The sequence below is a fragment of the Girardinichthys multiradiatus genome, chromosome 6 (assembly GCF_021462225.1).
Source record: "Girardinichthys multiradiatus isolate DD_20200921_A chromosome 6, DD_fGirMul_XY1, whole genome shotgun sequence".
Classification (NCBI taxonomy): Eukaryota; Metazoa; Chordata; class Actinopteri; order Cyprinodontiformes; family Goodeidae; genus Girardinichthys; species Girardinichthys multiradiatus.
Genome location: NC_061799.1, coordinates 5560992 through 5578750, shown reverse-complemented (window position 1 = coordinate 5578750; position 17759 = coordinate 5560992).

Genomic DNA, 17759 nt, shown 5'->3' with positions numbered 1-17759 from the left:
TTCCCTGTTCTTGTGGAGTATGCATTGGCCCTAACTCTGCTTTAAACATCACCACTACTTTCTCTCTGACCTGTCTACTGTGTTCCTTGGTCTTCAGGATGCTGTTTGGTTACTAATGTTATATTTGAGGCCTTCACAAAACTGCTGCAATTATACTGGGATTAAATTACACACGTGGACTCTATTTACTTTGTTAAAAAGGTTATTTCTTTAGATGTTTCTACTGGGCTTTATCTAAGGGCATGAGTGTAAAGAGGGGTGAGTACACATTTCAAACTTCAGCCTCTTGTTCTGTAAAATATTTTGAAAAACATTAATTGCTTTCCTTCGACTTCACAATATTGTATTGACGTATCACATAAAATCCAAGTTTATTACATAGTGGTTCTAATGTGACAAAAAATGAAAATTTTTTAAGGGTATGAATACTTAACATATTTAGAAAACACAGAATATTTGCAAAGGTTTTCAAATTATTTCTTTCTTTTGTAAAGTGTTTGACGATAATGTGGCTATAAAACCTATTAAATGTTTTCATGGACAATTGGCTCATTATGGGAGAACAGGTGCTGTATGGCTCGTGACTCATCTTGTTATTAACAGAATACGCAAATCCACACTGTGACACTGAGCCTTGTTCATAAAAAAGCCATCCGTTAGTAAGAACGTGGAATGTCTCCAGAAATTAGATCCTTTGAGGTAAGGAAAAGGCATGGAAAGAGAAGAGAGGTGGGTAAATTAGGATGGATTTAGGTGATCAGGATGAAAGGCCACCAGAGACAAGCAGCAGATCTCAACTGATTCATAACTAATCATCCTTAAACGTGCCTTTGAAATGACCACTTTGTCTTCGAAGAACTGATGAATCAAATCATTTTGCAGTGAACTTTACAGAATAGAAGAATAGAATGTCCTTTTTTGTCATTGTTACAAGTACAAGGTATTCGAGACAAGCTATCTGGTCTGTGCATAGACCAATATGATCTATTAGACCTGTAGGCAATCTGGCGGGGTTCGAAACCTTTGGTCACACCTGGTTGGTCACAAATGATGGTTTGCTGCTTGCATCCAGGGGTTTTGGCAGCTCCACCTGGACCCAGAGTTGGTCCTGGTGGCAGTCAATGAGAGGGGGCAGCCTGTCCAGCAGGTCCTGGCAGCCAAGAAAAGGCTCTGTGTTCAAAGTGCACATATAGATGGGGTGCACCAGAGTCATGTCTTTGAGTGTGATGTCCAGCTCCACTCAACTAGTGATGCACGATCGGTCTTGAGTGTGGCTGGTGATGCTTACATCACAAACTTCAGTTTAATGAGGGAGAGCATGGCTCTACTCACCTCCTCAAACAAAGTTGAGCACATCAGGTTGATCTCTGATCCTGTTTTAAAATGGAAACTCAGTTTGACACGTCCTCCTACACTGGTGAGACAGTATAGGTGACATGCATGTTCATTTTGGTTCAGTTTACCTAAGAACCTTGGACAAATGGTTTGTGGTTTTTCACCTGGAGAGGTCCCAAGGGGTTCTTGGAGTTTCCCAGGTTTGTCTCTCCATCTGATCAGGTGGACTCTGATGGCTGTGGAGACTGGGTCCACGTGTTAGGTATTATTCAATCAACTCAGAGGTAAGGAACGATACAGAGTCCGTTTTACTTGCAGCAAGGGTAGCTCACACTCTGCAGTGCAGACTACAAAGTGTTGGCACCCCTTTCTCTTTATTTATACATGCTGGTTCACACACAGTTCAACAAACATTCAGGGTGTGTGTGTGTGTGTGTGTGTGGGGGGTCAGAAAGGTTAGGGTTCATGTGTCTTGATTTTAAACAGAGAGGGAAAGTGGGGACCTGGTACGAATAGCCCCTAGATGCTGCTGATAAAAGCATAACTCACTCCTCTCCCCATCTACCTTTCTGTGGCATGTAGGAGGGAAAAGCACTTAGAGCAGACATGAGTGATAAACAATACAAAAGTTTTCAAACCCTAACAGTCCCCCCTTTTTCATCACGAATAAAGTCATGATTAGATACATGTAAAAGAAAACACTCTGTGTGAGCACAAACCCACGGATGGAAAGCAGATTATATTGTGGGCGACCACCAATCCTGGTAGAGTAAAACAATATAACAAATCAAAGAAAATAAAATGTAATAAAAGTAAAAGAATTAAAACAAGCCTTGTTCATGTCATCATTGCACCTTTTCTCATTTCACTTAAACAGCAACTTCTTTCGATTTTCTGCTATAAGGTCAGTTAATTAAGTACAATTATGAATACACTCAGGCATTGAAGATATATTCATTTACAACATGTCATCATAGTCATCTGCTTTTGGGTCCAGTGTGGTGTCGACTTGAATCAATGCTGCATATGCGACTGTGACTGATTGAGTTTCTATCCTTTTTACCAAGCATTTGCAGCATGGGATAATACATATTGACAAGGTGCACAGGATGATCAGGAATGCTGCTATGGCGAGTAAGAAAATCTTAACCCAATTCATCCATCCCCCTTGGAGCATCCAGTCTAGCCAAGAGGAGCTGGGAGTCGGGTGGTCGTGTGTCATGACGTTTTGCAGGTTACGCAGGTTATTCAGTGCTCCTGTTATATCTGAAGAATGTATATTATCTGGGATATATGTGCAACAGGTGTTGTTCAGCAAAACGCCCCCCGTTGATGCTGTTAGAATATCCAAAGCCATGCGGTTTTGAATTATCATGGCTCGCATAGCACTCATTTCTGTGTTTTGGCCCTCTTCTACTATTATGGAGGTATTCAAAAACAGCCCTAATCGGTAGCTTAAAGTTTCCACACGCAGCATTAGTTTGCCCACACCTAGCCAAGGAAGGAGAGATAGTGTCACTTTATCTCCTTTTGGCCAAAGCTTAAATTCATCCGGGACATTAGTTACCCAGATAGGGTCGTGTGGTTTCATTTCTATGTCTCTCTTTAGCCTTTTGGGGAAGGTGGATATCATCGTTACCTTACTGAGTATTAGAGTGTGGTCAGATGTGAAAACTGGAGCACACACCCCATACTAATTCGGGGGTAATATGAAATAAGCATTATTCCCGCATAACCAAGCTACCCCCTCGACCCAGTATGTTCCATTTTGATTATTACCTTTGGGGACCCATGTGCCTCCACACTGCGTGGTGTTACCCATATAGATAGAAGAATCATTTTCCTTTTCTCTACTCAAACAATCGTGGTGTAATGTGTTTCCGTTGGCATGTGCTTCGAATGGTGTGGCTCTTCCCTTATTACTGATGTGTAGAGGCTGCCATTTCTTGGGGTCACATGTACAGTTATGTGGGTCACATGCATATTCAAGAGAATTGTTGTAATATGTGTATGTTTTGTTGTCCTTACCAACCACTTGGATGCCTTCTCCTTTCGTCAGGTTCTGACCGCGAACAATAAAATATGTACGCTTCGCATACCCCCAGAGTCCTACTGAGAAGGCACAGGCTGCTTCTGTGAAAATCATTTTTCTCACATACACTGTAGGGCCTTGGGAATGAACTGGCATGTCGAACATACATAACAGTCTGTTTTGTTTTGTGCTTTAGCTGTTTCATAAACATAACGATACCAATAATTTTGCAGAAACAGATGTCCTCCTCCTTCCTTTAGGGGTCTGAGATGAGAGCCGTCCGGTGTCCATCTCTTCTCGTGTGATGTCGCATCCTGTGGATCCTGCCTTAAACAGAGAAAGAGTCCTGCTACCAGAATTAGGCTCAGGCTTATCAGTCCTGTCCACATGTTACAAAAAGCCATGCTAAGTTGGGCACAGGTCAGTTGTTTTCTTCACCGGTTTGAGATGCTGAGCCCTATAGGTCACCAGCCCCTTTGTACTCGGTCTTCCCCTGTTACCCCGTTGGTTGGTTTGGCTCCTGTAACGGTGATATTAGCTTGCAGTGGCTCTTGTGGATCCAGGATGGTCTCTCTGCGATTTTCAGAGCTGTCGGTGTGGTCAGGAGAACGCGGTATGGCCCTTTCCAAAAGGGGGTGCTCCAGTCCTTTCTGGACCAGGTCTCCAGGCCTCAGGTTGTTCTGTGAAATTGGAGCAGAATTTACTGGCATACTACTGGACAACTGTACTTCTTTTGTACAAAGAAGTACAGTTGTCTTTTGTTAAACTTCTTTTGTTTGTAACATTTTATTCATCCATTCAGCTAATGATGTTTCCTGCTGTGCTTTTCCTATGTCATCCATTTCTGATGGCAATGGAAAAGGTCTGCCATGTACTATTTCAAATGGAGTGAGACCAGTTTGATTTGGAGTTATTCTCATCCATAATTTAACCAGAGATAGACATTCAGGCCATGGCCTCCCTGTTTCTTCCATTGTTTTCCTTAATCTATTTTTTATTGTTCCATTTGTTCGTTCAACCAGCCCAGCAGATTGTGGGTGGTAAGAACAATGGTTTTTTAACTGAAACCCTAATGCTTTAGAGCACAGTTCTATTACATTATTTACAAAATGAGTCCCATTATCTGATCTTATGATTTGTGGGATACCATATGTGGGGAAGAAGTAACTAAACTCTTTGCCACTGTGAGCGCATCACAGTGTTTTGCAGGGTATATTTCAACCCACTTTGAAAATGCATCTATGACCACTAAACAATATTTATTTCCTCCTGACCATGATAACTCTATGAAATCCATGTGTATCGTGTGAAAGGGAAGAATTGCTGCTGGGAACTGGCCTCTTTTGGGTCTCATGTTTCCCTGTGGATTATGTTTGCAGCAGATAATACATGATCTACAAACGTTTTTTGCATAGTCAGAAAAATTTATGGTATGGAAATGTAGATTTACTAAGTGAATCATTCCCCCTCTCGACACATGGGAAACCCCGTGTGTCGCATGGGCCGCCGTCTTGTATAAATTCTTTGGTAATATTGGCTTATTTTCCAAATGATAAATGTAATCTTTTTTTATGGCCCCTCTATTCAGCCAAGATTTAACTTCTGCAGCTGGTGCAGATTGTTGTGAATCTTTCAGCACATCTGTATCTATAAATAGGAAATCTGACATTTTCAAAGTGAGGGGAAGCCTCGAAGCTATTTTAGCAGAAATGTCAGCAAAGGTGTTCCCCTTTGTTTCCATGGTTTCATCAGATTGATGCGCTTTACATTTACAAAGCGCTATTTTTGCAGGTAGCTGGATAGCTAACAGCAGTCGTTTTAACAGATTAAAATGTGTCAATTCTGTTCCAGATGATGTTTTGAACCCTCTATTTTCCCATATTTTGGCAAAATGGTGAACAGAACCGAATACATATTGGCTGTCTGTATAAATGGTTAGGATTTTTCTTCATATAATTCACAAGCTCTGATTACAGCATACAGCTCTGCAGTCTGTGCTGAGCATGTATGGGGCAGGGCCTGTGATTCTATAATTTTAGTTTCAGTGGTTACTGCATAACCAACTCTGTTTTTTCCATATTCATCTTTTGATGCTGATCCATCTACAAATATTATTTTCAGAGGTGTCTGAGAGATATCTTCCCTAGGTTTTGTATCTTCCTCAACCTTTGTTTTACAAAAATGTGGTTTTCCATCTTCTGTTGTTGGAATTAATGTGCTAGGGTTCAATGGAACACATCTTTGCAGAGTTATATTTGGTTGTGAGAGTAACAATGAGGTCAACGTAATATGCCTTGCATAAGTCAAGAAAGGAAGTGAGGTTTGTAGCAATACAAGTGACACTGAATGAGGAACTTTCAGTGTGAGCGGGTGGCACAACACAATTTCAGCTGTCTGCTTCACAGCTTCTGCCGCAGCTGTGCAGCTCTGCAATCAAATTGGAAATCCAGATGCCACAGAGTCCAATTTGTTAGAATAAAATGCTAAAGGTCTGTTTTTGGAGCCAAATGGTTGGGTTAATACAGCTTTCATATAACCCTTAAATGCATCTACACAAAGTGTGAAAGGCTGGCTATAATCCGGCAGTGCTAAGGTGACTGTTGTTTGAAGCAGATTTTTTAGCTCTGTGAATGCTACTTCTCCTTCCTTAGTCCATGTGATTTTGTCTTTTAATGTCATGTCCTTGCCATAGATCATAGATTGTGTTGGAGTTGTTCCCCAGAAACTCCTGCGTGCTCGTTTGTTTTGATAAAGCTAAATAACACAGAGTCTGCACAGTTTCAGTTGCCCCGGCCGGAGGAGAGGTGTTCTAGCTAAGTCACCACTTGTGACTTTTCCTCCCCAAAGACAGGGTTTTTATTCAAAAGCAAGGCGTGTACAATTACAAAGAAAAAACACATGTTTTTAGCTGAGTGTCAGTTGAACTCTTATACCTGGCATTCAGCTGTCTGTTCGACCCTCACAACATTCCTGCTATTCTACTTTTGGCTGTTATTTTCAGACATGTACAGAAATATCTTCACTGGTGCCGGCTGACCACAGCCAAGTCAGACACACACACACACACACACACACCTGTTTTGAGCAATCCACTAAGTTACACAGTACATTTAATTTCACACATTATTAAACTTAACTTGAGCTTAGCAATGCAGACCCTATTAAGTATTTTAAATATTTTCCAACATCTCCCCCTTTTGAAGTCTCAATTAAGACTTCACCCTAAAATGCCCACAGATTATATTGGAAGCAACTTTAAATCTTCAGCATGCCTTCCTGCTCCTCATCATCACCGTCTACCTCTAACAGTGGCATCATGATGGGATGCTGAGAAGCCTTCCCTTATTGGTTGCGCGTTTGAACATTTGCTCAGTTTGGCGGCTGTCAGAGCATGTCTGGAATGGAAGTTGACAAAACAAACCCAAAATCACTGTAATAATGCAAAAAGATATGACACACAAACATCCCATGACCCAACCCTTAGAGGGTTTTGGTCCTACCCTTTGGCTCCCCATGATTATTCCTGGTAATACTCGTGAGTAATATAATCTTTGATACCTGTAAAAAAAGAAATTAATAGAGATACAAAAGTTTTAGTTCAGTTTTTTTCAATATTTTACAAGTGGGAGGGAAAACTCTACCACTTTCAGTGAGAGGGAAACTCAATCATTGCTGCCTCTTCTCCTGATGTTCTTTCTTCTCTTCAGCTCCCAGGTGTAGACTGACCAGGAGCCTTGCGTTCTCACACCTGGGGATTATTCTGCCCCTTCAGTGGTGTGAGAAATTTGATCTTCCTTCCCGGTATTTTCTCTTAAGTTTTCCTGGACCTCATCGAGGGATCTCTGTGGAGCTTCTGTTGTCGCACACTGGTGTTGCCTTTACCCTTGAGTCTCACCGCATGTGAGGTTCTTTCTGTGACCTGGAATGGACCGGTCCACCTGGGTTCTGACCACTTCCTTTTGATCACCTTCACCAGGACCCACTGAGCTTCCGAGGTGGTGTTGCCATTTCTGGTCTCTGGTTCTGCTGGGACCTGTTTAGAGAACGCTGCAACAAGACTGTGGAGAGATCTGTAATAATCACGATGAGACATAGACTGTTCACATTCATTTAGAAATGGTAGCCTGGTTTGGGGACCTGGAAATGGTCTCCCTGTCTGCAGTTCATGTGGAGTTAAACCATGCCTCTGATTCACAGAGCTTCTTACAGATATCAAGGCTAACGGTAAGGCTGTGACCCAATTCATTTTGAGGGTCTGATTCATTCTTTCCACCTTTCCCTGGGACTGTGGATGGTACACCGTCCCAAAGGAATGTTTAAGTCCCAAAAATTTCTCCACTTCTCTGAGCTCCTCGTTTTTGAAGTGGGTGCCATTGTCTGATCTTATTTTGGCTGGAAAACCATGTCTGGGAATGTAATAATTTATCAAACACTTCACCACAGATTTGCTGTCTTAAGTCCTTCTGCATCATGCCTAAAACAACAACCATCTGTGAACAGCTGTCTCACCTGAGGTCCCTTAAGGGGACTGGCTTCTAAATTTGATCTTATCTTTTCTGTCCTGCTAACCAGCTCTTCACATCGATGTAGTTTCTCCTGTGTTATTCCATCCGCCATGTTGATTCCCTCGTGAGTGTAGGTTATGTTGGTGCCTCCAAGATTTTGCTGAGCCTGTGTTGTCTCAGAGCTGTCATGGTGAAACTTTGTGAGTTCACGTATGCCACCACAGTGTGAGTTGTTAAAACATTCAGAGGGTGTCCCATCACTAAGTGAGCTGTTTTTTAAATTAATTTTGCCAACCCTGCTGCATGTTGTGTGTATTGTGGGTGGCGTTTTTCCATGTTATCCATCATTACTGAAATGTACATCAGCACTCTCCTCTCTGCCCCTTTTTTCTGAAACAAAACTCCATTTACTGCCAGTTTTGTTACAGATACATCCAAATAAAATGGTGTGGTGTAGTCTTGGAGCCTAAGTTCTGCCGCGTTGGAGAGAAGCTGCTTTAACACAATAAAGGCTTCCTCCGCTTCCTGTGTCCAATTAAAGACATTGTTGAGATTTCGCATGTCCTGTTCTCTGACTAGGTCTATGAGGGTTGTGTGAGATCGGTGTTACCTGGGATGTAGTTCCTGCTGTAGCCTGTAAGGCCCAGAAATGACAGCATGTCTTTCAACCTAAGAGGTTTAGGGTGTGTTAAAATACGTTGCTTATGTGAACCTAACATGCTCGTGTTTCCAGCGGTAATAACTACGCCCAGGAAGGAAACTTGCTTCCTTGCTATTTGTAGTTTATTTTTTTACTGACCTTGAATCCATGTTTATGCAGATGTCTCAGCATGAGTTCTGTAGATTGCAAACAGAGCTCCGCTGTGGATGCTGCCAGTAGTACGTCATCCACGTACTGAATTAGAGTCACGTTCTGTGGTGTCTGTAACACATCTTTCAAAACCTGGTTAAATATACCTGGGGAAAGGGCGAACCCTTGTGGCAGACGGGTGAAGCGCAGCTGCTCCCCACAATAGGTGAAAGAAAAAATGTCTCTGCACTCTTCTGCTAATGGCAAACAGAAAAAGCATTAGCTAGATCAATACATGTGTACCACTGATGTGAAGGTTCAAGGTTGGAGAGAACAACATAGAGATTTGGGACAGGAACAGTAGAAGTCACCAGAACTGAATTTATTGCTCTTAAATCATGTGCCATGCGGTATTTTCCAGTACCTTTTTTCTCTACAGGAAGGATGGGTGTGTTCCATGCTGAGGCTGAGGTTTCTAACACACCTGCTGCCTTCAGGCCTTCAATGGTGTCTCTAATGCCTTCCTGAGCTTAGTTTTTGGGCGGATACTGTGGAACCCAAATAAGCGAGGGAGATGCAACCTGAATAGAAACTGGGGCGCAGGGTGTTAATCCTACATCTGTGGGCCCTTCGGCCCATAACTGATAAGATAGGCTCTGCAAAAGAGCTGCAGCTTTGGGATGATCTGTTTTTTCTCTTCCAGGATGATGTATGTGCATCTCATACTACAACAGAACTTCATCAGTAGATGTACATTTATACAGTATGTGTCTGTGCTTTTAGGATACCTTAAGTTGGTGACTGAGGTGTCCTGCCAGTCCCCAGCTGCCAGAGAGTGCTTTACCACTCCTCCCAATTCCTTAGCTTGATGCTCAGGATGCAAAGAAAGAGAAACATGAGGAACAGCTTCATCTGACATTAAATACCATTCTGCTTGGTCAGGTGTTAAATCAACTGCTGCAGCCACACCCTCAGGAGCCACATAAATATTTTTGGATTAAATAAACCATGTCCTACCTTCTACTGTTTCATTAAACAAATCCTGGTACCATTCAGTGTGACAACGGTTGTAGAACAGAGTGACATGGGGCGGGTCAGGCGGAGAGGTGTAGGGGCAGAGACTTTGAATCCAGGGTTTCCACAGCTGATACACAGAGAAGATGGTGCTTGGAGAAGATGGTGCGGTCAGCAGTCCCCAGTAGATTCCTCTTCAACTGGCTGTAAAAAATATTGTCCATGCTGAAGCATTTGTCCACATGCCAAAGAGAAACCATCTGGAAAAGTTTACCACACAACCCTGATGCTCCCAGCTTAACAGGTGTGCTGGGTGAACACACAAAAGGGTGAGTTACTCTCTGAGTCCCAATCTGAACAGGAAGAATTTGTGCAGCCCCTGAGAAGCCCATCACAGAAACAGTCTTGGTAGAGAGCAGTGGTTTAGGAGGTTGCTATGTTATGGTGGCATAAGTAGCTCCAGCGTCCACTAACAATTCAGACAGTTCTCTCCCACCTTTGCAGGCAACATGGGGTCTGCTTTGCCCACGCTGCCTTGGTCCTCCTCAGTGGCGTCCGTATGGGCCGTAAGACGGGTGTCCACCCATCTGTGGATACTGGCCCTGCTGGGGTGGTAGAGGTGCCATACCTGCATTAGGAGGGACCGTTACTCCCTGCTGTTACCCCCAGGTGGGGCCGGTGCGTGCCCAATGTCCAGACTGACCGCAGTTGTAGCACACATCTCCCAGTGCCCTGCTGGCTCCCCCCCTTCCTCTAGGTGCTCCACACCATCCACCACGACCAGCTGACCACCAACATGCCATCCGCCTCCACGACCGGGGCCACTGTACCTGTAATTATAAAATAAATAGGGTGGAGGAGGGGGTAACCCCCCTCCTTGGCACTGATCAGTCACAGGTGGTAACATAAACATAGGGGTGTGTGCTGCAGGAAGAACAGGTTGAGCTGCAGCTAACGTTACATTTTCAGTTATATCACTTTTTCTTTTATTTAATTTCTCTTTGGCCTCTTACAGTTGTAATTTAAGGAGCTGGTTCTGTAGGTGCTGTTGAAGTATCCCTTTAACGGGGTCTTCTGCGTGTTCGTTTATTCACCGTAACCTAGAGGAATTCACAACACCTTAGAATAAATCACACTAAGACACCGTTGTATTTAATTTAAATACCTGGGCCCAGGGGAAGAGAGAGCTCATGTGCTCATGAGCTCATTCTAGAATTGTGCCGCTCAAGGTGGCAGCAGGTTGGAGTAGCTCTGTTACTTTTGATTCTGATTTATTCTTTTTTGGGAACTATTCCTCTTGTGGTGGATACAGTTGATTTTTTTTTGGATGACTGTCCACTCCAGTGTCAGATGCTGTGCAGCTTGGAGGATTTTTATTAATACTTTCTATTTTTGGACATTTGTTATGATGCATTGCCATGGCAACGGGGTTGTTTCTTACAACCGGGAGCAGCTGATTAATATCTCAAAAGCTCAAATAATACTTCAGCTACAACCCCAAATTCCTGATGAGTTGAAAAGGAGACGCCGTGGATGCAGAGCAGGAGCTAAGAGAAGAGAGAGAAGGATGAAGTTCAAACCATCTCTTCCGTCGATTTTGATGGGCAATGTGAGATCGTTGGGAAACAAGTTGGATGAACTCCAAGCCCTACAAAGGACCCAGCCAGAGTACCGGGCATGCAGTATCATGTGTTTTACTGAGACATGGCTGCAGGATCATATCCCCGACTCCAGCGATCTCTGCCGGACTTTTTAACCATACGAACAGACAGAGATTTAAACAGGAGCGGCAAATGTAAAGGAGGTGGACTAGCAGTACTTGTGAACAACAGATGGTGTAATCCAGGACATGTTACTGTGAAGTGTCATCTCTGCAGTCCAGATATTGAACTGTTGGCAGTAGGTTTTCGTCCATATTATTTACCCAGAGAGTTCACCAGTGTTATTTTGGCAACAGTTCACGTTCCACCTTCCGCTGTTGCTGACACTGCATGTGATGCCATCAGCTCAGTTGTTGCTGAGCTACAGACACAAAACCCCAATGCTTTTGTGGCAATTTCTGGTGATTTTAACCATGCTTCACTCTCTGCTACACTTCCAACATTTCAACAATTTGTCAGCTGCTCCACCAGAGAAAACAAAACATTGGATTTGTTTTATGCAAATGTCAAGGACTCATACATCTCTACAGCAAGACCTCCTCTAGGCAAATCAGATCACAATCTTGTTTTTCTCTGCTCGAAATATAAGCCCCTTGTTCAGAGGCAACCTGTAATAAAGAGGACTGTGAGAAAATGGTCACAAGAAGCTGAAGAAGCTCTGCAAGGTTGCTTTGAGGCTACAGACTGGGACGCACTGTGCCAGCCACATGGAGAGGACATCAATGCCATGACTGAGTGTGTAACCGACTATATAAACTTCTGTGTGGATAACATCATCCCCACCAGAACCGTGAGATGCTTCCCCAATAACAAACCTTGAATCACCAGTGACCTGAAGGACCTGCTTAACAAAAAAAAAAAGAGCCTTCAGAGAGGGAGACAGAGAATTATTGAGGAGTTTACAGAAGCAACTTAAAGTCAAGATAAGAGACAGCAAGGAGGTGTACAAGAAGAAGCTGGAGAGCAAGCTCCAGCAAAACAATATCAGAGATGTGTGGACAGGGATGAAGAAGAGCACAGGCTTCAAGCAGAAGGATGATCAGACCGATGGAGGCCTGGACAGAGCCAATGAACTGAACACATTCTTCAATAGGTTCAGTTCAGAAACAAGCTTCGCATCCTCCACTCCTGCTCACAGCCAAACAGACATTCCACCCTCCTTTGACCCATAGGACCCACAGCTGTCCAGTAACACCTCACATTTTTTATCTTCCACCTCAGCCCAGACCCTTCTGCTTCTACATGTTTGCCTTCAACCATATCAGAAGATGCTGATGCTTCCTTTGCTTCCCCCTTCCACCTGTGTGTCTCAAGAAGTCAGGTGAAGAGACAACTGGAGAGACTGAATCGGAATAAGGCTGCAGGTCCAGATCATGTCAGCCCTAGAGTCCTGAAGGCCTGTGCAGAGCAGCTCTGTGGGATTCTGCAGCACCTCTTCAACCTTAGCCTGGCCCAGAAGAAGGTTCCAGTGTTGTGGAAGACCTCCTGTCTTGTTCCGGTACCAAAGAAAACTCACCCATCAGTCCTCAATGACAATAGACCTATTGCCCTGACATCCCACATCATGAAGGTCCTAGAGAGACTCCTGTTGGCCCACCTGAGTAAGCAAACAGTAAACCATCAGGACCCCCTTCAGTTTGCTTATCGCTGTGGAGTTGGAGTTGAAGATGCCATCATACACCTGCTTCAACAAACCCACTGTCATCTGGACAAAGCCAGTAGCACTGTGAGGATCATGTTCTTTGATTTCTCCAGTGCATTTAATACAATCCAACCTGATTTGCTTTGTCAGAAACTCCAGAAGACTCGGGTGGGGGCCTCAACAATCTCCTGGATCAAAGACTACCTGACAAACAGACCACAGTTTGTGAGACTGAAGGGTTGTAAGTCTATCCAGGTAGTCAGCAGCACAGGAGCACCACAGGGGACGGTACTCTCACCATTCCTTTTCACTCCGTACACCTCAGACTTCCAGTACAAGACAGACTCCTATCATCTGCAGAAATACTCGGATGATTCTGCAGTCGTGGGGTAGATCAGAGATGGACAAGAAGCTGAGTACAGGAAGGTGGTGGACCGCTTTGTGGCATGGTGTGGAAACAATCATCTCATTTTGAACGTGACCAAAACAAAAGAGATGATTGTAGATTTTAAGAGAAACAGGAATAAGTCAAAAACTATTTCTATCACGGGAGAATAAGTTGCAATAGGTGGCAACTTATCCACTAATGCCTGTACATCTCCAATTGAAAAAGGACATATTTTGTCATTCCAACTGATGAGGTCAACAACGGACATTGAAATCTGGATGGACCGCTCTGGCTACAAGTAGTCATGGTGTGTGTTCTTCCAGAATCTTTAAACTGTTTTTCTGTCATCTGTTGAGAAGCTTTCTCATATAAATCATGCACTTTTGATTCCAATAGTGTAACCCCTCTTAAAAGTCTAAGCGTTTCTTGTACTTCTGTCTCTCTTATATTCTCGGTTCAACCATTTACCTCATGGTTCCCTGTTGAACAACTTGTCTCTTTTTTTTTACTCTATGGGAATACAGTTTGTAATATAATCACCGCTTCTACAGTCACTCACACTCAAGTGCAGCCATTCGCAGCCACTCATTTGTATTCTCTCCTCACTCATATGCATAGTAAATCCAGTTAGACAAATACGAAAACACAACAGGATACATAGCTTGCGTGGGCGGAGGGCCTTTAACCCTTCCACTCTGCAGGACTTTTTCAATCTCTCCCAGTCCGACCGCTGTGATGCCAAACCCAGTTTGATACCTAGGAATCAACCCTCCGTTGACTCCCTGGAATTCCTTTTACTTAATCTTATTATTACAGTTTCACCATTTAAGTATCTCAACTGTCTTCCCTCACCTGCCAGTTCAGGGTCTCGGGGTCCTATCCCTGGCCACTTTGAGGCGTCCTTAATCCCTCGGGGAGGCTCTTACTAACCCCAGCATAAATACCCCAGTCCTCGTCAGGACTGAGTTTGGATTGCCAAATCCGGAACTTATTTACTTCAACACCGTCACCATTTAAGTATCTTCGGTGAAAAGTATGTTACAGCTTCAACATTCAAGTATCTCAGCTAAAATTTATCTTGTGTCAATCAACAAATATTTTTACGCAATATATCATTTCTTTACCACAATACATTATTTCAACCAACAAATATTTTACCCAAAACTGACCAAGACTGTAAAATTAAGAGAAAACAGATATCTATTCCACAACACCACCTACACTATTAGCAGGCAAAAGGAGAATAAATATAGATCTCCTTACCTTTTATTTTGGGTCGACCTTGTATTGTTGTAGAACAACGTCTGCCTCGTAGTCAATTAATTATCCTTTAGTTAGTGCCAATCCGGGTCACGGCACCAACTGTCTGCAGGGCGTCTCCCCTTACACACTCTCACCCACTCCGCCTGAAAACGTCTGTTTTCACAGATTATTTCTTCTGTGAACAGCTCATGCGTTTTATGTGTTTGTGTATTATGTACTTTTCTCTGGAGTCCACTAAATGTCCTCCAAGTCTAACTATTCTTGCTGAATTATCCTATTCCAGCTCATAGTTTTCTCATGCTGGTCTTGTTACAAATGTCATTTATAACTCACAGTCTTGCTCTCACTGTTACTGGTCTTACAGATTCATACAAACTGTTCACAGTAACTTATTTGCTTCACAGGACTTATAGTATGTGCTTTATGTATTATTACATCTGTAATCTGGTTTTATCGAGGCAGAACTTGCATAAAACACAGCATTCACACCCTTGTGTTTTTGCCTGGTCTCAGCTTCTGACTCCTTTATACAATGAACAACCTTCCTAGGGACTCTAACCCTATTTTTTAAAGGACTTCAAAACTTAAGAAAACTGTTTACACTTCGGAGGTCCCCACCCTCCGGGACTTCAACCCAGCAAAATCATGAATTCTCGTCAGAAAACATGTGGAGTTGCCAAACTCAGGAAACACACTCAGGCCTCGAACCCTTATCTAGAGGGCCTCTAACCCTTTGGGCCTCGAACCCTTATTTCAAAGGGACTCTAACCCTTTGGGCCTCTAACCCTTATTTCACAAAACACTTCTCATTTTGCTTTTCGTGACCTCTTTTACAGTACCATAATGCATTACTTTACACGTGTTAAATTTAGCAGAACATTTCACTTACTCAGACATCTCACACCAATAATTTAGGCCTATTGACAATGCCAAAAGTGCAGAGTTTGTTTAAACAGGTTTCTGCTTACCTCGTAAGAAGTGCGGGGGTACCCGGTGTCAGAGTCTTTTGGTGAAGTTCTGATTTAGCCGAAAGTCCTCGCTTTTCCAAATCACGTCGGGAGTCACCAAGTTGTTGGAGTTGTTCCCCAGAAACTCCTGCGTGCTCGTTTGTTTTGGTAAAGCTAAATAACATAGAGTCTGCACAGTTTCTTTTGCCCTGGCCGGAGGAGAGGTGTTCCAGCTAAGTCACCAGAACACTTGTGACTTTTCCTCCCCAAAGACAGGGTTTTTATTCAAAAGCAAGGCGTGTACAATTACAAAGAAAAAACACATATTTTTAGCTGAGTGTCAGTTGAACTCTTACACCTGGCATTCAGCTGTCTGTTCAGACACTCACAACATTCCTGCTATTCTACTTTTGGCTGTTATTTTCAGACATGTACAGAAATATCTTCACTGGTGCCAGCTGACCACAGCCAAGTCAGACACACACACACACCTGTTTTGAGCAATCCACTAAGTTACACAATACATTTCATTTCACACATTATTAAACCTAACTTGAGCTTAGCAATGCAGACCCTATTAAGTATTTTAAATATTTTCCAACAATTGCAAGGGTTGTACAATGACTGCATAGTCTGGTAGCCATTCTCTACAAAAGTTACACAGTCCCAGAAAGGACATCATTTGTTGTTTAGTTCGTGGTTTTGGGGCTTCCTATATGGCTGTTTTTCTGCTGCTTAGGAGGGAACGACCATGTTGTGATAACATATGTCCCAAATAAATCACTTTCTCCTTACAAAACTGCAGTTTATCCCTAGAGGCATTGAGCCCTGTCTGGTAGAGATGTTTCAGAACTGTTATGGTAGCTTCCTCACAGTGTTGTTGAGTGTCTGAAGCTATAAGAATATCATCTACATACAACAGGACTTGACTATGTTCAGGCACCTCACAGGTGCTCATAGAGTATCTTAAGGCTTGTGTATATACATGTGGGCTTTCACTGAAGCCTTGTGGTAGTCTGGTGTAAGTGTATTTTTTCCCTTTAAACTTAAAGCCAAATAAATGCTGTGACTCTTCATGCAGTGGTACTGTAAAGAAAGCATTGCTAAGATCTACCACTGAGAAATATTTTTTATCTGGAGTTAATAAATGCAGTAATGTATGTGGATTCGGGACGTCAGGAGCTACATGTTTCACAATTTCATTTATCGGTCTAAGATCCTGGACCATCCTCCACTTTCCTGTGCTGGCTTTCTGCACTGGAAAGATAGGTGTGTTGCATGTAGCATCAGGTGCTTCCCTTAATATTCCTGATTTCAACATGTCCTGTATTACTGGCTTAATACCCTCTTCAGCTTCTGGCTTCAAGGCGTACTGGCGAACTACTGGCCCTTTTTCAGATATTAATTTAACCTTATATGGTGGGAACCCCTTTATAAGTCCTACATCAGTCGATGATTAGGACCACAGTTCAGGTGGGACAGCAGCTAAGGCAGGGTGCCTGTTGCTCTCTTTGCTTTCAGCTAGGCCCTGTATCTGTCATTTTGCCTCATCCAAATGTGTCTTTGGATGGACTTTGACTGTCCACCCTAGAGTGAGTTTCCAGATTCCTGTGTTAGGATCTACTTTCCAGTCAGAGCTTGTTAATGCCTCATATCTCCCTCTTTCAGCACGTTGTATAAAGTTTTCTAATTCTTTCCACTGACCCCCCACGGGTTTAGTTAATGACAGATGAGGTGTACTGCCTTTAAACTGTTGAAGCTGTCTTCCTGACAGTATGATTGAGGTGGAGGATTTCCCTGTTTTGGGGTCAACATACAGATGCTGTATGGTAACAGTCTGATTGTTTTCTCTGTGAAAAACAGTGTCATACTGATAATCTGGCCCTGAAGTATTTTTATATCTCATGGTTAGATGGAGCTCAGTATCTGGCATGTACTGTGCCCCCTGGGAGGTTTGTTTTTCTCTGGTTCTCCTCAGCAGTTCTCGAGCTGTTGGTGTGGGGCCTAGATCGAGGGACCAGTAATAATGCGGCTGTGAGAGTTCATTTAGGACTAGGGCATCTTCTTCCACTACAGCCTTCATACCTGTTTCTGTTGATACCATATTTATATGCAACTTTTGCATAAGATCTCTTCCCAACAGGTTTACTGGACATTTTTGACTTATCAGAACGGGAGCCTG